The following is a 23,072-nucleotide window of genomic DNA, read 5'->3' on the forward strand; positions in this document are numbered from 1 at the left end:
ACGCAGAGCAGAGCCCACCGCCTCCTGGAAACTGCTGCACGCCTCGGCTTCTGCACGGCAAACCAGGGCCTCACCGCCAGGCATCTGTTCATGCTGGCTGTGTCGTGAGCGACACAGCATGGTAAGATGCTGACTTTCTCCTCGAGCAGAGTGACTTCAGGTACGAGGTCCTGGAAGTACTCTAAGCGCAGTGTTTCCTCACGGCAGCTGACACAGGCCCATGAGAAAGTCGGACTCACCAGAAACCTTGTGCTGAGGCTGTTCGAGGACTCTGGAAATGTGGCTCTCCTCCAGGGACGTACAGTGTGTTGCCTATCACTCGGCACGCACAGAGAGCCTCGGAGGGATCAAACAATGGGTCTCGAAGTGCCTCAGCCGGCCCACAGGGGTCCGGAAGTACTCCGTGAACGTGGAGGGAAGTGAGACATACCCGAGAGAACTAGGAGTCCTCAAAAGTCTACGTCCTTTAAAGTAAACGTATAAGCGACTTAGAACTCATGGAAACAGCTGCGTGCCTCCCTTTCTGCACGGGTACTAGGGGCCTAGACTGGAGGCAAGTTTACACGTTGAGATTCCCTTCAGCTCGAGAGCTTGTCAAGTTGACCTCAACAGCAGCCCTGGAAGCACCTGGCTCAGACAGAGCAGACTCATAATTTTCCCGAGCCATTCTTACAGGGTTACAGGCCTGTCAAGAGCAGGCCATGTCAGGTAGCTTCCAGGCAGCATGGATGCTGCCTTCCAAATGGGAAAGCCAGGCTAGTTCCAGCAAGCCCCCGTTTCCCTGGGGACACTCAGCATACAACCCTGTGGTTTCTAACTAGCTGAAAGAGGCAAAGGGTACCCTGTGTTTCCTCGTCTTAATCGAGATCTCGAAGTAGGATGTTCTGCATCAAGCGAACTGCCTCAACCCAGGAACGCCACAGCTGCTCCTGTGGGCCTGTGGCTATTCAAAAGCCTGCAGTGCCACAGGAAGAGCGGGACTGAAATGGCAGGAGGAACGCAAGCCGAGTGTCTCTGGGAGGCACGGTGACTTCAGGCGGGGGGTCCTAGATGGAATGCGAAGCCGAGGGTTATGTTGAGTTCAGCTCAGACTAGGCCAATGCGTAAGACTTCGACGCCATGTGGGACGTGCCAGAACGGTGTTCGTGAACGTGTGCGAGGGCTGAGGAAGTTAAGCTGCTTCCAAAGAGAGTGCAGTGCGTTTCCCTACGCTCGGCATTCACAGTGGGGCCGTAAAACGTAACGGGCCTGGATGTTGCTTAGCCGACCGGGGTGGGTCTGGGGGTACTCAGTGCTCCTGCCGGGAACACGGTCCTCACGCTCGCCTCCTAGGTGTCCAGGAGACTCTGCTACCGTTGCAGGTACGCAGAGCAGAGCCCACCTCCTCCTGGAAACTGCTGCACGCCTCGGCTTCTGCACGGCAAACCAGGGCCTCACCGCCAGGCATCTGTTCATGCTGGCTGTGTCGTGAGCGACACAGCATGGTAAGATGCTGACTTTCTCCTCGAGCAGAGTGACTTCAGGTACGAGGTCCTGGAAGTACTCTAAGCGCAGTGTTTCCTCACGGCAGCTGACACAGGCCCATGAGAAAGTCGGACTCACCAGAAACCTTGTGCTGAGGCTGTTCGAGGACTCTGGAAATGTGGCTCTCCTCCAGGGACGTACAGTGTGTTGCCTATCACTCGGCACGCACAGAGAGCCTCGGAGGGATCAAACAATGGGTCTCGAAGTGCCTCAGCCGGCCCACAGGGCTCCGGAAGTACTCCGTGAACGTGGAGGGAAAGTGAGGCATACCCGAGAGAACTAGGAGTCCTCAAAAGTCTACGTCCTTGAAAGTAAACGTATAAGCGACTTAGAACTCATGGAAACAGCTGCGTGCCTCCCTTTCTGCACGGGTACTAGGGGCCTAGACTGGAGGCAAGTTTACACGTTGAGATTCCCTTCAGCTCGAGAGCTTGTCAAGTCGACCTCAACCGCAGCCCTGGAAGCACCTGGCTCAGACAGAGCAGACTCATAATTTTCCCGAGCCATTCTTACAGGGTTACAGGCCTGTCAAGAGCAGGCCATGTCAGGTAGCTTCCAGGCAGCATGGATGCTGCCTTCCAAATGGGAAAGCAAGGCTAGTTCCAGCAAGCCCCCGTTTCCCTGGGCACACTCAGCATACAACCCTGTGGTTTCTAACTAGCTGAAAGAGGCAAAGGGTACCCTGTGTTTCCTCGTCTGAATCGAGATCTCGAAGTAGGGTGTTCTGGAACAAGCGAACTGCCTCAACCCAGGAACGCCGCAGCTGCTCCTGTGGGCCTGTGGCTATTCAAAAGCCTGCAGTGCCACAGGAAGAGCGGGACTGAAATGGCAGGAGGAACGCAAGCCGAGTGTCTGGGAGGCACGGTGACTTCAGGCGGGAGGTCCTAGATGGAATGCGAAGCCGAGGGTTATATTGAGTTCAGCTCAGACTAGGCCAATGCGTAAGACTTCGACGCCATGTGGGACGTGCCCGAACGGTGTTCGTGAACGTGTGCGAGGGCTGAGGAAGTTAAGCTGCATCCAAAGAGAGTGCAGCGCGTTTCCCTACGCTCGGCATTCACAGTGGGGCTGTAAAGCGCTACCGGCCTGGATGTTGCTTAGCAGACCGGGGTGGGTCTGGGGGTACTCAGTCCTCCTGCCGGGAACACGGTCCTCACGCTCGCCTCCTAGGTGTCCAGGAGACTCTGCTACCGTTGCAGGTACACAGAGCAGAGCCCACCGCCTCCTGGAAACTGCTGCACGCCTCGGCTTCTGCACGGCAAACCAGGGCCTCACCGCCAGGCATCTGTTCATGCTGGCTGTGTCGTGAGCGACACAGCATGGTAAGATGCTGACTTTCTCCTCGAGCAGAGTGACTTCAGGTACGAGGTCCTGGAAGTACTCTAAGCGCAGTGTTTCCTCACGGCAGCTGACACAGGCCCATGAGAAAGTCGGACTCACCAGAAACCTTGTGCTGAGGCTGTTCGAGGACTCTGGAAATGTGGCTCTCCTCCAGGGACGTACAGTGTGTTGCCTATCACTCGGCACGCACAGAGAGCCTCGGAGGGATCAAACAATGGGTCTCGAAGTGCCTCAGCCGGCCCACAGGGGTCCGGAAGTACTCCGTGAACGTGGAGGGAAGTGAGGCATACCCGAGAGAACTAGGAGTCCTCAAAAGTCTACGTCCTTTAAAGTAAACGTATAAGCGACTTAGAACTCATGGAAACAGCTGCGTGCCTCCCTTTCTGCACGGGTACTAGGGGCCTAGACTGGAGGCAAGTTTACACGTTGAGATTCCCTTCAGCTCGAGAGCTTGTCAAGTTGACCTCAACCGCAGCCCTGGAAGCACCTGGCTCAGACAGAGCAGACTCATAATTTTCCCGAGCCATTCTTACAGGGTTACAGGCCTGTCAAGAGCAGGCCATGTCAGGTAGCTTCCAGGCAGCATGGATGCTGCCTTCCAAATGGGAAAGCAAGGCTAGTTCCAGCAAGCCCCCGTTTCCCTGGGGACACTCAGCATACAACCCTGTGGTTTCTAACTAGCTGAAAGAGGCAAAGGGTACCCTGTGTTTCCTCGTCTTAATCGAGATCTCGAAGTAGGATGTTCTGCATCAAGCGAACTGCCTCAACCCAGGAACGCCACAGCTGCTCCTGTGGGCCTGTGGCTATTCAAAAGCCTGCAGTGCCACAGGAAGAGCGGGACTGAAATGGCAGGAGGAACGCAAGCCGAGTGTCTCTGGGAGGCACGGTGACTTCAGGCGGGAGGTCCTAGATGGAATGCGAAGCCGAGGGTTATGTTGAGTTCAGCTCAGACTAGGCCAATGCGTAAGACTTCGACGCCATGTGGGACGTGCCAGAACGGTGTTCGTGAACGTGTGCGAGGGCTGAGGAAGTTAAGCTGCTTCCAAAGAGAGTGCAGTGCGTTTCCCTACGCTCGGCATTCACAGTGGGGCCGTAAAACGTAACGGGCCTGGATGTTGCTTAGCCGACCGGGGTGGGTCTGGGGGTACTCAGTGCTCCTGCCGGGAACACGGTCCTCACGCTCGCCTCCTAGGTGTCCAGGAGACTCTGCTACCGTTGCAGGTACGCAGAGCAGAGCCCACCTCCTCCTGGAAACTGCTGCACGCCTCGGCTTCTGCACGGCAAACCAGGGCCTCACCGCCAGGCATCTGTTCATGCTGGCTGTGTCGTGAGCGACACAGCATGGTAAGATGCTGACTTTCTCCTCGAGCAGAGTGACTTCAGGTACGAGGTCCTGGAAGTACTCTAAGCGCAGTGTTTCCTCACGGCAGCTGACACAGGCCCATGAGAAAGTCGGACTCACCAGAAACCTTGTGCTGAGGCTGTTCGAGGACTCTGGAAATGTGGCTCTCCTCCAGGGACGTACAGTGTGTTGCCTATCACTCGGCACGCACAGAGAGCCTCGGAGGGATCAAACAATGGGTCTCGAAGTGCCTCAGCCGGCCCACAGGGGTCCGGAAGTACTCCGTGAACGTGGAGGGAAAGTGAGGCATACCCGAGAGAACTAGGAGTCCTCAAAAGTCTACGTCCTTGAAAGTAAACGTATAAGCGACTTAGAACTCATGGAAACAGCTGCGTGCCTCCCTTTCTGCACGGGTACTAGGGGCCTAGACTGGAGGCAAGTTTACACGTTGAGATTCCCTTCAGCTCGAGAGCTTGTCAAGTCGACCTCAACCGCAGCCCTGGAAGCACCTGGCTCAGACAGAGCAGACTCATAATTTTCCCGAGCCATTCTTACAGGGTTACAGGCCTGTCAAGAGCAGGCCATGTCAGGTAGCTTCCAGGCAGCATGGATGCTGCCTTCCAAATGGGAAAGCAAGGCTAGTTCCAGCAAGCCCCCGTTTCCCTGGGCACACTCAGCATACAACCCTGTGGTTTCTAACTAGCTGAAAGAGGCAAAGGGTACCCTGTGTTTCCTCGTCTGAATCGAGATCTCGAAGTAGGGTGTTCTGGAACAAGCGAACTGCCTCAACCCAGGAACGCCGCAGCTGCTCCTGTGGGCCTGTGGCTATTCAAAAGCCTGCAGTGCCACAGGAAGAGCGGGACTGAAATGGCAGGAGGAACGCAAGCCGAGTGTCTCTGGGAGGCACGGTGACTTCAGGCGGGAGGTCCTAGATGGAATGCGAAGCCGAGGGTTATGTTGAGTTCAGCTCAGACTAGGCCAATGCGTAAGACTTCGACGCCATGTGGGACGTGCCCGAACGGTGTTCGTGAACGTGTGCGAGGGCTGAGGAAGTTAAGCTGCATCCAAAGAGAGTGCAGCGCGTTTCCCTACGCTCGGCATTCACAGTGGGGCTGTAAAGCGCTACCGGCCTGGATGTTGCTTAGCAGACCGGGGTGGGTCTGGGGGTACTCAGTCCTCCTGCCGGGAACACGGTCCTCACGCTCGCCTCCTAGGTGTCCAGGAGACTCTGCTACCGTTGCAGGTACACAGAGCAGAGCCCACCGCCTCCTGGAAACTGCTGCACGCCTCGGCTTCTGCACGGCAAACCAGGGCCTCACCGCCAGGCATCTGTTCATGCTGGCTGTGTCGTGAGCGACACAGCATGGTAAGATGCTGACTTTCTCCTCGAGCAGAGTGACTTCAGGTACGAGGTCCTGGAAGTACTCTAAGCGCAGTGTTTCCTCACGGCAGCTGACACAGGCCCATGAGAAAGTCGGACTCACCAGAAACCTTGTGCTGAGGCTGTTCGAGGACTCTGGAAATGTGGCTCTCCTCCAGGGACGTACAGTGTGTTGCCTATCACTCGGCACGCACAGAGAGCCTCGGAGGGATCAAACAATGGGTCTCGAAGTGCCTCAGCCGGCCCACAGGGGTCCGGAAGTACTCCGTGAACGTGGAGGGAAGTGAGGCATACCCGAGAGAACTAGGAGTCCTCAAAAGTCTACGTCCTTTAAAGTAAACGTATAAGCGACTTAGAACTCATGGAAACAGCTGCGTGCCTCCCTTTCTGCACGGGTACTAGGGGCCTAGACTGGAGGCAAGTTTACACGTTGAGATTCCCTTCAGCTCGAGAGCTTGTCAAGTCGACCTCAACCGCAGCCCTGGAAGCACCTGGCTCAGACAGAGCAGACTCATAATTTTCCCGAGCCATTCTTACAGGGTTACAGGCCTGTCAAGAGCAGGCCATGTCAGGTAGCTTCCAGGCAGCATGGATGCTGCCTTCCAAATGGGAAAGCAAGGCTAGTTCCAGCAAGCCCCCGTTTCCCTGGGGACACTCAGCATACAACCCTGTGGTTTCTAACTAGCTGAAAGAGGCAAAGGGTACCCTGTGTTTCCTCGTCTTAATCGAGATCTCGAAGTAGGATGTTCTGCATCAAGCGAACTGCCTCAACCCAGGAACGCCACAGCTGCTCCTGTGGGCCTGTGGCTATTCAAAAGCCTGCAGTGCCACAGGAAGAGCGGGACTGAAATGGCAGGAGGAACGCAAGCCGAGTGTCTCTGGGAGGCACGGTGACTTCAGGCGGGAGGTCCTAGATGGAATGCGAAGCCGAGGGTTATGTTGAGTTCAGCTCAGACTAGGCCAATGCGTAAGACTTCGACGCCATGTGGGACGTGCCAGAACGGTGTTCGTGAACGTGTGCGAGGGCTGAGGAAGTTAAGCTGCTTCCAAAGAGAGTGCAGTGCGTTTCCCTACGCTCGGCATTCACAGTGGGGCCGTAAAACGTAACGGGCCTGGATGTTGCTTAGCCGACCGGGGTGGGTCTGGGGGTACTCAGTGCTCCTGCCGGGAACACGGTCCTCACGCTCGCCTCCTAGGTGTCCAGGAGACTCTGCTACCGTTGCAGGTACGCAGAGCAGAGCCCACCTCCTCCTGGAAACTGCTGCACGCCTCGGCTTCTGCACGGCAAACCAGGGCCTCACCGCCAGGCATCTGTTCATGCTGGCTGTGTCGTGAGCGACACAGCATGGTAAGATGCTGACTTTCTCCTCGAGCAGAGTGACTTCAGGTACGAGGTCCTGGAAGTACTCTAAGCGCAGTGTTTCCTCACGGCAGCTGACACAGGCCCATGAGAAAGTCGGACTCACCAGAAACCTTGTGCTGAGGCTGTTCGAGGACTCTGGAAATGTGGCTCTCCTCCAGGGACGTACAGTGTGTTGCCTATCACTCGGCACGCACAGAGAGCCTCGGAGGGATCAAACAATGGGTCTCGAAGTGCCTCAGCCGGCCCACAGGGGTCCGGAAGTACTCCGTGAACGTGGAGGGAAAGTGAGGCATACCCGAGAGAACTAGGAGTCCTCAAAAGTCTACGTCCTTGAAAGTAAACGTATAAGCGACTTAGAACTCATGGAAACAGCTGCGTGCCTCCCTTTCTGCACGGGTACTAGGGGCCTAGACTGGAGGCAAGTTTACACGTTGAGATTCCCTTCAGCTCGAGAGCTTGTCAAGTCGACCTCAACCGCAGCCCTGGAAGCACCTGGCTCAGACAGAGCAGACTCATAATTTTCCCGAGCCATTCTTACAGGGTTACAGGCCTGTCAAGAGCAGGCCATGTCAGGTAGCTTCCAGGCAGCATGGATGCTGCCTTCCAAATGGGAAAGCAAGGCTAGTTCCAGCAAGCCCCCGTTTCCCTGGGCACACTCAGCATACAACCCTGTGGTTTCTAACTAGCTGAAAGAGGCAAAGGGTACCCTGTGTTTCCTCGTCTGAATCGAGATCTCGAAGTAGGGTGTTCTGGAACAAGCGAACTGCCTCAACCCAGGAACGCCGCAGCTGCTCCTGTGGGCCTGTGGCTATTCAAAAGCCTGCAGTGCCACAGGAAGAGCGGGACTGAAATGGCAGGAGGAACGCAAGCCGAGTGTCTCTGGGAGGCACGGTGACTTCAGGCGGGAGGTCCTAGATGGAATGCGAAGCCGAGGGTTATGTTGAGTTCAGCTCAGACTAGGCCAATGCGTAAGACTTCGACGCCATGTGGGACGTGCCCGAACGGTGTTCGTGAACGTGTGCGAGGGCTGAGGAAGTTAAGCTGCATCCAAAGAGAGTGCAGCGCGTTTCCCTACGCTCGGCATTCACAGTGGGGCTGTAAAGCGCTACCGGCCTGGATGTTGCTTAGCAGACCGGGGTGGGTCTGGGGGTACTCAGTCCTCCTGCCGGGAACACGGTCCTCACGCTCGCCTCCTAGGTGTCCAGGAGACTCTGCTACCGTTGCAGGTACGCAGAGCAGAGCCCACCGCCTCCTGGAAACTGCTGCACGCCTCGGCTTCTGCACGGCAAACCAGGGCCTCACCGCCAGGCATCTGTTCATGCTGGCTGTGTCGTGAGCGACACAGCATGGTAAGATGCTGACTTTCTCCTCGAGCAGAGTGACTTCAGGTACGAGGTCCTGGAAGTACTCTAAGCGCAGTGTTTCCTCACGGCAGCTGACACAGGCCCATGAGAAAGTCGGACTCACCAGAAACCTTGTGCTGAGGCTGTTCGAGGACTCTGGAAATGTGGCTCTCCTCCAGGGACGTACAGTGTGTTGCCTATCACTCGGCACGCACAGAGAGCCTCGGAGGGATCAAACAATGGGTCTCGAAGTGCCTCAGCCGGCCCACAGGGGTCCGGAAGTACTCCGTGAACGTGGAGGGAAGTGAGGCATACCCGAGAGAACTAGGAGTCCTCAAAATCTACGTCCTTTAAAGTAAACGTATAAGCGACTTAGAACTCATGGAAACAGCTGCGTGCCTCCCTTTCTGCACGGGTACTAGGGGCCTAGACTGGAGGCAAGTTTACACGTTGAGATTCCCTTCAGCTCGAGAGCTTGTCAAGTTGACCTCAACCGCAGCCCTGGAAGCACCTGGCTCAGACAGAGCAGACTCATAATTTTCCCGAGCCATTCTTACAGGGTTACAGGCCTGTCAAGAGCAGGCCATGTGAGGTAGCTTCCAGGCAGCATGGATGCTGCCTTCCAAATGGGAAAGCAAGGCTAGTTCCAGCAAGCCCCCGTTTCCCTGGGGACACTCAGCATACAACCCTGTGGTTTCTAACTAGCTGAAAGAGGCAAAGGGTACCCTGTGTTTCCTCGTCTTAATCGAGATCTCGAAGTAGGATGTTCTGCATCAAGCGAACTGCCTCAACCCAGGAACGCCACAGCTGCTCCTGTGGGCCTGTGGCTATTCAAAAGCCTGCAGTGCCACAGGAAGAGCGGGACTGAAATGGCAGGAGGAACGCAAGCCGAGTGTCTCTGGGAGGCACGGTGACTTCAGGCGGGAGGTCCTAGATGGAATGCGAAGCCGAGGGTTATGTTGAGTTCAGCTCAGACTAGGCCAATGCGTAAGACTTCGACGCCATGTGGGACGTGCCAGAACGGTGTTCGTGAACGTGTGCGAGGGCTGAGGAAGTTAAGCTGCTTCCAAAGAGAGTGCAGTGCGTTTCCCTACGCTCGGCATTCACAGTGGGGCCGTAAAACGTAACGGGCCTGGATGTTGCTTAGCCGACCGGGGTGGGTCTGGGGGTACTCAGTGCTCCTGCCGGGAACACGGTCCTCACGCTCGCCTCCTAGGTGTCCAGGAGACTCTGCTACCGTTGCAGGTACGCAGAGCAGAGCCCACCTCCTCCTGGAAACTGCTGCACGCCTCGGCTTCTGCACGGCAAACCAGGGCCTCACCGCCAGGCATCTGTTCATGCTGGCTGTGTCGTGAGCGACACAGCATGGTAAGATGCTGACTTTCTCCTCGAGCAGAGTGACTTCAGGTACGAGGTCCTGGAAGTACTCTAAGCGCAGTGTTTCCTCACGGCAGCTGACACAGGCCCATGAGAAAGTCGGACTCACCAGAAACCTTGTGCTGAGGCTGTTCGAGGACTCTGGAAATGTGGCTCTCCTCCAGGGACGTACAGTGTGTTGCCTATCACTCGGCACGCACAGAGAGCCTCGGAGGGATCAAACAATGGGTCTCGAAGTGCCTCAGCCGGCCCACAGGGGTCCGGAAGTACTCCGTGAACGTGGAGGGAAAGTGAGGCATACCCGAGAGAACTAGGAGTCCTCAAAAGTCTACGTCCTTGAAAGTAAACGTATAAGCGACTTAGAACTCATGGAAACAGCTGCGTGCCTCCCTTTCTGCACGGGTACTAGGGGCCTAGACTGGAGGCAAGTTTACACGTTGAGATTCCCTTCAGCTCGAGAGCTTGTCAAGTCGACCTCAACCGCAGCCCTGGAAGCACCTGGCTCAGACAGAGCAGACTCATAATTTTCCCGAGCCATTCTTACAGGGTTACAGGCCTGTCAAGAGCAGGCCATGTCAGGTAGCTTCCAGGCAGCATGGATGCTGCCTTCCAAATGGGAAAGCAAGGCTAGTTCCAGCAAGCCCCCGTTTCCCTGGGCACACTCAGCATACAACCCTGTGGTTTCTAACTAGCTGAAAGAGGCAAAGGGTACCCTGTGTTTCCTCGTCTGAATCGAGATCTCGAAGTAGGGTGTTCTGGAACAAGCGAACTGCCTCAACCCAGGAACGCCGCAGCTGCTCCTGTGGGCCTGTGGCTATTCAAAAGCCTGCAGTGCCACAGGAAGAGCTGGACTGAAATGGAAGGAGGAACGCAAGCCGAGTGTCTCTGGGAGGCACGGTGACTTCAGGCGGGAGGTCCTAGATGGAATGCGAAGCCGAGGGTTATGTTGAGTTCAGCTCAGACTAGGCCAATGCGTAAGACTTCGACGCCATGTGGGACGTGCCCGAACGGTGTTCGTGAACGTGTGCGAGGGCTGAGGAAGTTAAGCTGCATCCAAAGAGAGTGCAGCGCGTTTCCCTACGCTCGGCATTCACAGTGGGGCTGTAAAGCGCTACCGGCCTGGATGTTGCTTAGCAGACCGGGGTGGGTCTGGGGGTACTCAGTCCTCCTGCCGGGAACACGGTCCTCACGCTCGCCTCCTAGGTGTCCAGGAGACTCTGCTACCGTTGCAGGTACGCAGAGCAGAGCCCACCGCCTCCTGGAAACTGCTGCACGCCTCGGCTTCTGCACGGCAAACCAGGGCCTCACCGCCAGGCATCTGTTCATGCTGGCTGTGTCGTGAGCGACACAGCATGGTAAGATGCTGACTTTCTCCTCGAGCAGAGTGACTTCAGGTACGAGGTCCTGGAAGTACTCTAAGCGCAGTGTTTCCTCACGGCAGCTGACACAGGCCCATGAGAAAGTCGGACTCACCAGAAACCTTGTGCTGAGGCTGTTCGAGGACTCTGGAAATGTGGCTCTCCTCCAGGGACGTACAGTGTGTTGCCTATCACTCGGCACGCACAGAGAGCCTCGGAGGGATCAAACAATGGGTCTCGAAGTGCCTCAGCCGGCCCACAGGGGTCCGGAAGTACTCCGTGAACGTGGAGGGAAGTGAGACATACCCGAGAGAACTAGGAGTCCTCAAAAGTCTACGTCCTTTAAAGTAAACGTATAAGAGACTTAGAACTCATGGAAACAGCTGCGTGCCTCCCTTTCTGCACGGGTACTAGGGGCCTAGACTGGAGGCAAGTTTACACGTTGAGATTCCCTTCAGCTCGAGAGCTTGTCAAGTTGACCTCAACCGCAGCCCTGGAAGCACCTGGCTCAGACAGAGCAGACTCATAATTTTCCCGAGCCATTCTTACAGGGTTACAGGCCTGTCAAGAGCAGGCCATGTCAGGTAGCTTCCAGGCAGCATGGATGCTGCCTTCCAAATGGGAAAGCAAGGCTAGTTCCAGCAAGCCCCCGTTTCCCTGGGGACACTCAGCATACAACCCTGTGGTTTCTAACTAGCTGAAAGAGGCAAAGGGTACCCTGTGTTTCCTCGTCTTAATCGAGATCTCGAAGTAGGATGTTCTGCATCAAGCGAACTGCCTCAACCCAGGAACGCCACAGCTGCTCCTGTGGGCCTGTGGCTATTCAAAAGCCTGCAGTGCCACAGGAAGAGCGGGACTGAAATGGCAGGAGGAACGCAAGCCGAGTGTCTCTGGGAGGCACGGTGACTTCAGGCGGGAGGTCCTAGATGGAATGCGAAGCCGAGGGTTATGTTGAGTTCAGCTCAGACTAGGCCAATGCGTAAGACTTCGACGCCATGTGGGACGTGCCAGAACGGTGTTCGTGAACGTGTGCGAGGGCTGAGGAAGTTAAGCTGCTTCCAAAGAGAGTGCAGTGCGTTTCCCTACGCTCGGCATTCACAGTGGGGCCGTAAAACGTAACGGGCCTGGATGTTGCTTAGCCGACCGGGGTGGGTCTGGGGGTACTCAGTGCTCCTGCCGGGAACACGGTCCTCACGCTCGCCTCCTAGGTGTCCAGGAGACTCTGCTACCGTTGCAGGTACGCAGAGCAGAGCCCACCGCCTCCTGGAAACTGCTGCACGCCTCGGCTTCTGCACGGCAAACCAGGGCCTCACCGCCAGGCATCTGTTCATGCTGGCTGTGTCGTGAGCGACACAGCATGGTAAGATGCTGACTTTCTCCTCGAGCAGAGTGACTTCAGGTACGAGGTCCTGGAAGTACTCTAAGCGCAGTGTTTCCTCACGGCAGCTGACACAGGCCCATGAGAAAGTCGGACTCACCAGAAACCTTGTGCTGAGGCTGTTCGAGGACTCTGGAAATGTGGCTCTCCTCCAGGGACGTACAGTGTGTTGCCTATCACTCGGCACGCACAGAGAGCCTCGGAGGGATCAAACAATGGGTCTCGAAGTGCCTCAGCCGGCCCACAGGGGTCCGGAAGTACTCCGTGAACGTGGAGGGAAAGTGAGGCATACCCGAGAGAACTAGGAGTCCTCAAAAGTCTACGTCCTTGAAAGTAAACGTATAAGCGACTTAGAACTCATGGAAACAGCTGCGTGCCTCCCTTTCTGCACGGGTACTAGGGGCCTAGACTGGAGGCAAGTTTACACGTTGAGATTCCCTTCAGCTCGAGAGCTTGTCAAGTCGACCTCAACCGCAGCCCTGGAAGCACCTGGCTCAGACAGAGCAGACTCATAATTTTCCCGAGCCATTCTTACAGGGTTACAGGCCTGTCAAGAGCAGGCCATGTCAGGTAGCTTCCAGGCAGCATGGATGCTGCCTTCCAAATGGGAAAGCAAGGCTAGTTCCAGCAAGCCCCCGTTTCCCTGGGCACACTCAGCATACAACCCTGTGGTTTCTAACTAGCTGAAAGAGGCAAAGGGTACCCTGTGTTTCCTCGTCTGAATCGAGATCTCGAAGTAGGGTGTTCTGGAACAAGCGAACTGCCTCAACCCAGGAACGCCGCAGCTGCTCCTGTGGGCCTGTGGCTATTCAAAAGCCTGCAGTGCCACAGGAAGAGCGGGACTGAAATGGCAGGAGGAACGCAAGCCGAGTGTCTGGGAGGCACGGTGACTTCAGGCGGGAGGTCCTAGATGGAATGCGAAGCCGAGGGTTATGTTGAGTTCAGCTCAGACTAGGCCAATGCGTAAGACTTCGACGCCATGTGGGACGTGCCCGAACGGTGTTCGTGAACGTGTGCGAGGGCTGAGGAAGTTAAGCTGCATCCAAAGAGAGTGCAGCGCGTTTCCCTACGCTCGGCATTCACAGTGGGGCTGTAAAGCGCTACCGGCCTGGATGTTGCTTAGCAGACCGGGGTGGGTCTGGGGGTACTCAGTCCTCCTGCCGGGAACACGGTCCTCACGCTCGCCTCCTAGGTGTCCAGGAGACTCTGCTACCGTTGCAGGTACACAGAGCAGAGCCCACCGCCTCCTGGAAACTGCTGCACGCCTCGGCTTCTGCACGGCAAACCAGGGCCTCACCGCCAGGCATCTGTTCATGCTGGCTGTGTCGTGAGCGACACAGCATGGTAAGATGCTGACTTTCTCCTCGAGCAGAGTGACTTCAGGTACGAGGTCCTGGAAGTACTCTAAGCGCAGTGTTTCCTCACGGCAGCTGACACAGGCCCATGAGAAAGTCGGACTCACCAGAAACCTTGTGCTGAGGCTGTTCGAGGACTCTGGAAATGTGGCTCTCCTCCAGGGACGTACAGTGTGTTGCCTATCACTCGGCACGCACAGAGAGCCTCGGAGGGATCAAACAATGGGTCTCGAAGTGCCTCAGCCGGCCCACAGGGGTCCGGAAGTACTCCGTGAACGTGGAGGGAAGTGAGGCATACCCGAGAGAACTAGGAGTCCTCAAAAGTCTACGTCCTTTAAAGTAAACGTATAAGCGACTTAGAACTCATGGAAACAGCTGCGTGCCTCCCTTTCTGCACGGGTACTAGGGGCCTAGACTGGAGGCAAGTTTACACGTTGAGATTCCCTTCAGCTCGAGAGCTTGTCAAGTTGACCTCAACCGCAGCCCTGGAAGCACCTGGCTCAGACAGAGCAGACTCATAATTTTCCCGAGCCATTCTTACAGGGTTACAGGCCTGTCAAGAGCAGGCCATGTCAGGTAGCTTCCAGGCAGCATGGATGCTGCCTTCCAAATGGGAAAGCAAGGCTAGTTCCAGCAAGCCCCCGTTTCCCTGGGGACACTCAGCATACAACCCTGTGGTTTCTAACTAGCTGAAAGAGGCAAAGGGTACCCTGTGTTTCCTCGTCTTAATCGAGATCTCGAAGTAGGATGTTCTGCATCAAGCGAACTGCCTCAACCCAGGAACGCCACAGCTGCTCCTGTGGGCCTGTGGCTATTCAAAAGCCTGCAGTGCCACAGGAAGAGCGGGACTGAAATGGCAGGAGGAACGCAAGCCGAGTGTCTCTGGGAGGCACGGTGACTTCAGGCGGGAGGTCCTAGATGGAATGCGAAGCCGAGGGTTATGTTGAGTTCAGCTCAGACTAGGCCAATGCGTAAGACTTCGACGCCATGTGGGACGTGCCAGAACGGTGTTCGTGAACGTGTGCGAGGGCTGAGGAAGTTAAGCTGCTTCCAAAGAGAGTGCAGTGCGTTTCCCTACGCTCGGCATTCACAGTGGGGCCGTAAAACGTAACGGGCCTGGATGTTGCTTAGCCGACCGGGGTGGGTCTGGGGGTACTCAGTGCTCCTGCCGGGAACACGGTCCTCACGCTCGCCTCCTAGGTGTCCAGGAGACTCTGCTACCGTTGCAGGTACGCAGAGCAGAGCCCACCTCCTCCTGGAAACTGCTGCACGCCTCGGCTTCTGCACGGCAAACCAGGGCCTCACCGCCAGGCATCTGTTCATGCTGGCTGTGTCGTGAGCGACACAGCATGGTAAGATGCTGACTTTCTCCTCGAGCAGAGTGACTTCAGGTACGAGGTCCTGGAAGTACTCTAAGCGCAGTGTTTCCTCACGGCAGCTGACACAGGCCCATGAGAAAGTCGGACTCACCAGAAACCTTGTGCTGAGGCTGTTCGAGGACTCTGGAAATGTGGCTCTCCTCCAGGGACGTACAGTGTGTTGCCTATCACTCGGCACGCACAGAGAGCCTCGGAGGGATCAAACAATGGGTCTCGAAGTGCCTCAGCCGGCCCACAGGGGTCCGGAAGTACTCCGTGAACGTGGAGGGAAAGTGAGGCATACCCGAGAGAACTAGGAGTCCTCAAAAGTCTACGTCCTTGAAAGTAAACGTATAAGCGACTTAGAACTCATGGAAACAGCTGCGTGCCTCCCTTTCTGCACGGGTACTAGGGGCCTAGACTGGAGGCAAGTTTACACGTTGAGATTCCCTTCAGCTCGAGAGCTTGTCAAGTCGACCTCAACCGCAGCCCTGGAAGCACCTGGCTCAGACAGAGCAGACTCATAATTTTCCCGAGCCATTCTTACAGGGTTACAGGCCTGTCAAGAGCAGGCCATGTCAGGTAGCTTCCAGGCAGCATGGATGCTGCCTTCCAAATGGGAAAGCAAGGCTAGTTCCAGCAAGCCCCCGTTTCCCTGGGCACACTCAGCATACAACCCTGTGGTTTCTAACTAGCTGAAAGAGGCAAAGGGTACCCTGTGTTTCCTCGTCTGAATCGAGATCTCGAAGTAGGGTGTTCTGGAACAAGCGAACTGCCTCAACCCAGGAACGCCGCAGCTGCTCCTGTGGGCCTGTGGCTATTCAAAAGCCTGCAGTGCCACAGGAAGAGCTGGACTGAAATGGCAGGAGGAACGCAAGCCGAGTGTCTCTGGGAGGCATGGTGACTTCAGGCGGGAGGTCCTAGATGGAATGCGAAGCCGAGGGTTATGTTGAGTTCAGCTCAGACTAGGCCAATGCGTAAGACTTCGACGCCATGTGGGACGTGCCCGAACGGTGTTCGTGAACGTGTGCGAGGGCTGAGGAAGTTAAGCTGCATCCAAAGAGAGTGCAGCGCGTTTCCCTACGCTCGGCATTCACAGTGGGGCTGTAAAGCGCTACCGGCCTGGATGTTGCTTAGCAGACCGGGGTGGGTCTGGGGGTACTCAGTCCTCCTGCCGGGAACACGGTCCTCACGCTCGCCTCCTAGGTGTCCAGGAGACTCTGCTACCGTTGCAGGTACGCAGAGCAGAGCCCACCGCCTCCTGGAAACTGCTGCACGCCTCGGCTTCTGCACGGCAAACCAGGGCCTCACCGCCAGGCATCTGTTCATGCTGGCTGTGTCGTGAGCGACACAGCATGGTAAGATGCTGACTTTCTCCTCGAGCAGAGTGACTTCAGGTACGAGGTCCTGGAAGTACTCTAAGCGCAGTGTTTCCTCACGGCAGCTGACACAGGCCCATGAGAAAGTCGGACTCACCAGAAACCTTGTGCTGAGGCTGTTCGAGGACTCTGGAAATGTGGCTCTCCTCCAGGGACGTACAGTGTGTTGCCTATCACTCGGCACGCACAGAGAGCCTCGGAGGGATCAAACAATGGGTCTCGAAGTGCCTCAGCCGGCCCACAGGGGTCCGGAAGTACTCCGTGAACGTGGAGGGAAGTGAGACATACCCGAGAGAACTAGGAGTCCTCAAAAGTCTACGTCCTTTAAAGTAAACGTATAAGCGACTTAGAACTCATGGAAACAGCTGCGTGCCTCCCTTTCTGCACGGGTACTAGGGGCCTAGACTGGAGGCAAGTTTACACGTTGAGATTCCCTTCAGCTCGAGAGCTTGTCAAGTTGACCTCAACCGCAGCCCTGGAAGCACCTGGCTCAGACAGAGCAGACTCATAATTTTCCCGAGCCATTCTTACAGGGTTACAGGCCTGTCAAGAGCAGGCCATGTCAGGTAGCTTCCAGGCAGCATGGATGCTGCCTTCCAAATGGGAAAGCAAGGCTAGTTCCAGCAAGCCCCCGTTTCCCTGGGCACACTCAGCATACAACCCTGTGGTTTCTAACTAGCTGAAAGAGGCAAAGGGTACCCTGTGTTTCCTCGTCTGAATCGAGATCTCGAAGTAGGGTGTTCTGGAACAAGCGAACTGCCTCAACCCAGGAACGCCGCAGCTGCTCCTGTGGGCCTGTGGCTATTCAAAAGCCTGCAGTGCCACAGGAAGAGCTGGACTGAAATGGAAGGAGGAACGCAAGCCGAGTGTCTCTGGGAGGCACGGTGACTTCAGGCGGGAGGTCCTAGATGGAATGCGAAGCCGAGGGTTATGTTGAGTTCAGCTCAGACTAGGCCAATGCGTAAGACTTCGACGCCATGTGGGACGTGCCCGAACGGTGTTCGTGAACGTGTGCGAGGGCTGAGGAAGTTAAGCTGCATCCAAAGAGAGTGCAGCGCGTTTCCCTACGCTCGGCATTCACAGTGGGGCTGTAAAGCGCTACCGGCCTGGATGTTGCTTAGCAGACCGGGGTGGGTCTGGGGGTACTCAGTCCTCCTGCCGGGAACACGGTCCTCACGCTCGCCTCCTAGGTGTTCAGGAGACTCTGCTACCGTTGCAGGTACGCAGAGCAGAGCCCACCGCCTCCTGGAAACTGCTGCACGCCTCGGCTTCTGCACGGCAAACCAGGGCCTCACCGCCAGGCATCTGTTCATGCTGGCTGTGTCGTGAGCGACACAGCATGGTAAGATGCTGACTTTCTCCTCGAGCAGAGTGACTTCAGGTACGAGGTCCTGGAAGTACTCTAAGCGCAGTGTTTCCTCACGGCAGCTGACACAGGCCCATGAGAAAGTCGGACTCACCAGAAACCTTGTGCTGAGGCTGTTCGAGGACTCTGGAAATGTGGCTCTCCTCCAGGGACGTACAGTGTGTTGCCTATCACTCGGCACGCACAGAGAGCCTCGGAGGGATCAAACAATGGGTCTCGAAGTGCCTCAGCCGGCCCACAGGGGTCCGGAAGTACTCCGTGAACGTGGAGGGAAGTGAGACATACCCGAGAGAACTAGGAGTCCTCAAAAGTCTACGTCCTTTAAAGTAAACGTATAAGAGACTTAGAACTCATGGAAACAGCTGCGTGCCTCCCTTTCTGCACGGGTACTAGGGGCCTAGACTGGAGGCAAGTTTACACGTTGAGATTCCCTTCAGCTCGAGAGCTTGTCAAGTTGACCTCAACCGCAGCCCTGGAAGCACCTGGCTCAGACAGAGCAGACTCATAATTTTCCCGAGCCATTCTTACAGGGTTACAGGCCTGTCAAGAGCAGGCCATGTCAGGTAGCTTCCAGGCAGCATGGATGCTGCCTTCCAAATGGGAAAGCAAGGCTAGTTCCAGCAAGCCCCCGTTTCCCTGGGGACACTCAGCATACAACCCTGTGGTTTCTAACTAGCTGAAAGAGGCAAAGGGTACCCTGTGTTTCCTCGTCTTAATCGAGATCTCGAAGTAGGATGTTCTGCATCAAGCGAACTGCCTCAACCCAGGAACGCCACAGCTGCTCCTGTGGGCCTGTGGCTATTCAAAAGCCTGCAGTGCCACAGGAAGAGCGGGACTGAAATGGCAGGAGGAACGCAAGCCGAGTGTCTCTGGGAGGCACGGTGACTTCAGGCGGGAGGTCCTAGATGGAATGCGAAGCCGAGGGTTATGTTGAGTTCAGCTCAGACTAGGCCAATGCGTAAGACTTCGACGCCATGTGGGACGTGCCAGAACGGTGTTCGTGAACGTGTGCGAGGGCTGAGGAAGTTAAGCTGCTTCCAAAGAGAGTGCAGTGCGTTTCCCTACGCTCGGCATTCACAGTGGGGCCGTAAAACGTAACGGGCCTGGATGTTGCTTAGCCGACCGGGGTGGGTCTGGGGGTACTCAGTGCTCCTGCCGGGAACACGGTCCTCACGCTCGCCTCCTAGGTGTCCAGGAGACTCTGCTACCGTTGCAGGTACGCAGAGCAGAGCCCACCGCCTCCTGGAAACTGCTGCACGCCTCGGCTTCTGCACGGCAAACCAGGGCCTCACCGCCAGGCATCTGTTCATGCTGGCTGTGTCGTGAGCGACACAGCATGGTAAGATGCTGACTTTCTCCTCGAGCAGAGTGACTTCAGGTACGAGGTCCTGGAAGTACTCTAAGCGCAGTGTTTCCTCACGGCAGCTGACACAGGCCCATGAGAAAGTCGGACTCACCAGAAACCTTGTGCTGAGGCTGTTCGAGGACTCTGGAAATGTGGCTCTCCTCCAGGGACGTACAGTGTGTTGCCTATCACTCGGCACGCACAGAGAGCCTCGGAGGGATCAAACAATGGGTCTCGAAGTGCCTCAGCCGGCCCACAGGGGTCCGGAAGTACTCCGTGAACGTGGAGGGAAAGTGAGGCATACCCGAGAGAACTAGGAGTCCTCAAAAGTCTACGTCCTTGAAAGTAAACGTATAAGCGACTTAGAACTCATGGAAACAGCTGCGTGCCTCCCTTTCTGCACGGGTACTAGGGGCCTAGACTGGAGGCAAGTTTACACGTTGAGATTCCCTTCAGCTCGAGAGCTTGTCAAGTCGACCTCAACCGCAGCCCTGGAAGCACCTGGCTCAGACAGAGCAGACTCATAATTTTCCCGAGCCATTCTTACAGGGTTACAGGCCTGTCAAGAGCAGGCCATGTCAGGTAGCTTCCAGGCAGCATGGATGCTGCCTTCCAAATGGGAAAGCAAGGCTAGTTCCAGCAAGCCCCCGTTTCCCTGGGCACACTCAGCATACAACCCTGTGGTTTCTAACTAGCTGAAAGAGGCAAAGGGTACCCTGTGTTTCCTCGTCTGAATCGAGATCTCGAAGTAGGGTGTTCTGGAACAAGCGAACTGCCTCAACCCAGGAACGCCGCAGCTGCTCCTGTGGGCCTGTGGCTATTCAAAAGCCTGCAGTGCCACAGGAAGAGCGGGACTGAAATGGCAGGAGGAACGCAAGCCGAGTGTCTGGGAGGCACGGTGACTTCAGGCGGGAGGTCCTAGATGGAATGCGAAGCCGAGGGTTATGTTGAGTTCAGCTCAGACTAGGCCAATGCGTAAGACTTCGACGCCATGTGGGACGTGCCCGAACGGTGTTCGTGAACGTGTGCGAGGGCTGAGGAAGTTAAGCTGCATCCAAAGAGAGTGCAGCGCGTTTCCCTACGCTCGGCATTCACAGTGGGGCTGTAAAGCGCTAACGGCCTGGATGTTGCTTAGCAGACCGGGGTGGGTCTGGGGGTACTCAGTCCTCCTGCCGGGAACACGGTCCTCACGCTCGCCTCCTAGGTGTCCAGGAGACTCTGCTACCGTTGCAGGTACGCAGAGCAGAGCCCACCGCCTCCTGGAAACTGCTGCACGCCTCGGCTTCTGCACGGCAAACCAGGGCCTCACCGCCAGGCATCTGTTCATGCTGGCTGTGTCGTGAGCGACACAGCATGGTAAGATGCTGACTTTCTCCTCGAGCAGAGTGACTTCAGGTACGAGGTCCTGGAAGTACTCTAAGCGCAGTGTTTCCTCACGGCAGCTGACACAGGCCCATGAGAAAGTCGGACTCACCAGAAACCTTGTGCTGAGGCTGTTCGAGGACTCTGGAAATGTGGCTCTCCTCCAGGGACGTACAGTGTGTTGCCTATCACTCGGCACGCACAGAGAGCCTCGGAGGGATCAAACAATGGGTCTCGAAGTGCCTCAGCCGGCCCACAGGGGTCCGGAAGTACTCCGTGAACGTGGAGGGAAGTGAGGCATACCCGAGAGAACTAGGAGTCCTCAAAAGTCTACGTCCTTTAAAGTAAACGTATAAGCGACTTAGAACTCATGGAAACAGCTGCGTGCCTCCCTTTCTGCACGGGTACTAGGGGCCTAGACTGGAGGCAAGTTTACACGTTGAGATTCCCTTCAGCTCGAGAGCTTGTCAAGTTGACCTCAACCGCAGCCCTGGAAGCACCTGGCTCAGACAGAGCAGACTCATAATTTTCCCGAGCCATTCTTACAGGGTTACAGGCCTGTCAAGAGCAGGCCATGTCAGGTAGCTTCCAGGCAGCATGGATGCTGCCTTCCAAATGGGAAAGCAAGGCTAGTTCCAGCAAGCCCCCGTTTCCCTGGGGACACTCAGCATACAACCCTGTGGTTTCTAACTAGCTGAAAGAGGCAAAGGGTACCCTGTGTTTCCTCGTCTTAATCGAGATCTCGAAGTAGGATGTTCTGCATCAAGCGAACTGCCTCAACCCAGGAACGCCACAGCTGCTCCTGTGGGCCTGTGGCTATTCAAAAGCCTGCAGTGCCACAGGAAGAGCGGGACTGAAATGGCAGGAGGAACGCAAGCCGAGTGTCTCTGGGAGGCACGGTGACTTCAGGCGGGAGGTCCTAGATGGAATGCGAAGCCGAGGGTTATGTTGAGTTCAGCTCAGACTAGGCCAATGCGTAAGACTTCGACGCCATGTGGGACGTGCCAGAACGGTGTTCGTGAACGTGTGCGAGGGCTGAGGAAGTTAAGCTGCTTCCAAAGAGAGTGCAGTGCGTTTCCCTACGCTCGGCATTCACAGTGGGGCCGTAAAACGTAACGGGCCTGGATGTTGCTTAGCCGACCGGGGTGGGTCTGGGGGTACTCAGTGCTCCTGCCGGGAACACGGTCCTCACGCTCGCCTCCTAGGTGTCCAGGAGACTCTGCTACCGTTGCAGGTACGCAGAGCAGAGCCCACCTCCTCCTGGAAACTGCTGCACGCCTCGGCTTCTGCACGGCAAACCAGGGCCTCACCGCCAGGCATCTGTTCATGCTGGCTGTGTCGTGAGCGACACAGCATGGTAAGATGCTGACTTTCTCCTCGAGCAGAGTGACTTCAGGTACGAGGTCCTGGAAGTACTCTAAGCGCAGTGTTTCCTCACGGCAGCTGACACAGGCCCATGAGAAAGTCGGACTCACCAGAAACCTTGTGCTGAGGCTGTTCGAGGACTCTGGAAATGTGGCTCTCCTCCAGGGACGTACAGTGTGTTGCCTATCACTCGGCACGCACAGAGAGCCTCGGAGGGATCAAACAATGGGTCTCGAAGTGCCTCAGCCGGCCCACAGGGGTCCGGAAGTACTCCGTGAACGTGGAGGGAAAGTGAGGCATACCCGAGAGAACTAGGAGTCCTCAAAAGTCTACGTCCTTGAAAGTAAACGTATAAGCGACTTAGAACTCATGGAAACAGCTGCGTGCCTCCCTTTCTGCACGGGTACTAGGGGCCTAGACTGGAGGCAAGTTTACACGTTGAGATTCCCTTCAGCTCGAGAGCTTGTCAAGTCGACCTCAACCGCAGCCCTGGAAGCACCTGGCTCAGACAGAGCAGACTCATAATTTTCCCGAGCCATTCTTACAGGGTTACAGGCCTGTCAAGAGCAGGCCATGTCAGGTAGCTTCCAGGCAGCATGGATGCTGCCTTCCAAATGGGAAAGCAAGGCTAGTTCCAGCAAGCCCCCGTTTCCCTGGGCACACTCAGCATACAACCCTGTGGTTTCTAACTAGCTGAAAGAGGCAAAGGGTACCCTGTGTTTCCTCGTCTGAATCGAGATCTCGAAGTAGGGTGTTCTGGAACAAGCGAACTGCCTCAACCCAGGAACGCCGCAGCTGCTCCTGTGGGCCTGTGGCTATTCAAAAGCCTGCAGTGCCACAGGAAGAGCTGGACTGAAATGGCAGGAGGAACGCAAGCCGAGTGTCTCTGGGAGGCATGGTGACTTCAGGCGGGAGGTCCTAGATGGAATGCGAAGCCGAGGGTTATGTTGAGTTCAGCTCAGACTAGGCCAATGCGTAAGACTTCGACGCCATGTGGGACGTGCCCGAACGGTGTTCGTGAACGTGTGCGAGGGCTGAGGAAGTTAAGCTGCATCCAAAGAGAGTGCAGCGCGTTTCCCTACGCTCGGCATTCACAGTGGGGCTGTAAAGCGCTACCGGCCTGGATGTTGCTTAG

This window comes from Phocoena phocoena, chromosome 17 (assembly GCF_963924675.1).
Source record: "Phocoena phocoena chromosome 17, mPhoPho1.1, whole genome shotgun sequence".
NCBI classification, from domain to species: domain Eukaryota; kingdom Metazoa; phylum Chordata; class Mammalia; order Artiodactyla; family Phocoenidae; genus Phocoena; species Phocoena phocoena.